The sequence below is a fragment of the Silene latifolia genome, chromosome 10, assembly GCF_048544455.1.
Source record: "Silene latifolia isolate original U9 population chromosome 10, ASM4854445v1, whole genome shotgun sequence".
NCBI classification, from domain to species: Eukaryota; Viridiplantae; Streptophyta; class Magnoliopsida; order Caryophyllales; family Caryophyllaceae; genus Silene; species Silene latifolia.
The window spans coordinates 105,763,035-105,763,823 of NC_133535.1; the positions used below are offsets into that span (position 1 = coordinate 105,763,035).

A 789-nucleotide genomic window follows, 5' to 3' on the forward strand; every position below is an offset into this window, starting at 1 on the left:
AGCATTTTGGATTACCTCCTCCATGGGTGGACCATGGGATGCACTAGCTTGATGCACTTGATTTCTTTGGATTTACTCTAATCTCTTGGTGAGGAGGTCAAGCTTGGCATTGGTCTCGGCATTTGAACTAGAAGAGTTTTCCTTGGGATATCGGCAATTCCTTCTTAGCATATTGCCTCTTGAACCATAATTGGACTCCGAGTCCACCATTTTCTTGATTAGAGTCGTGCCCTCGTCATCACCCAAATGGTCGAATCCCCCTCTCGCGGAGGCATTCACCATTTCCTTATTTCTTGGGAGTAAAGTTTGAAAGAAGGTTTGGGTAACGTACCAAGCCAAAATTCCATGGTGAAGACAACTAGCAATTAGATCTTGGTACCTAATCCATGCCTCACCCAAGGACTCCCCATCTTCTTGTTGGAATGTATGGATCTCGTTTCGGAGCATAGCGGTCTTGGATGATGGGTAATACTTGGCTAGGAATGCCTTGGCTAAGGCTGCCCATGTAGTAAATGTGTTTGGAGGGTGCACATTTAACCAACGATCCGCTTTGACAGTTAGAGAAAACAGAAATAACATCAATCTCAATGTGTCCTCAGACACTCCATTCCACTTCATCATGGCAACCTTGTTCTTGAACTTCCTTAGATGGGCATGAGCATCTTCATCAATATGCCCACCGAAACTATCCTTCTCAATCAAGCCAACTTGAGCCGGATGCATTTCGAATTTGTTAGGGGCCAAGGTGCCAAAGTTAATAGGATTGCAAGCGTCATTGTGGTTGGGGCG

At 45.2% G+C, this 789-nt stretch overlaps 1 non-coding gene across 1 annotated transcript; it reads left to right on the forward strand.

Annotated features, from left to right (window-relative positions):
- Window positions 1-340: 340 nt before the first annotated feature.
- LOC141609738 (small nucleolar RNA R71) lies at window positions 341-447 on the forward strand. Its single transcript, XR_012527653.1, has one exon. It is a non-coding gene; the product is annotated as a small nucleolar RNA R71 (small nucleolar RNA).
- The last annotated feature ends 342 nt before the right edge of the window (window positions 448-789 follow it).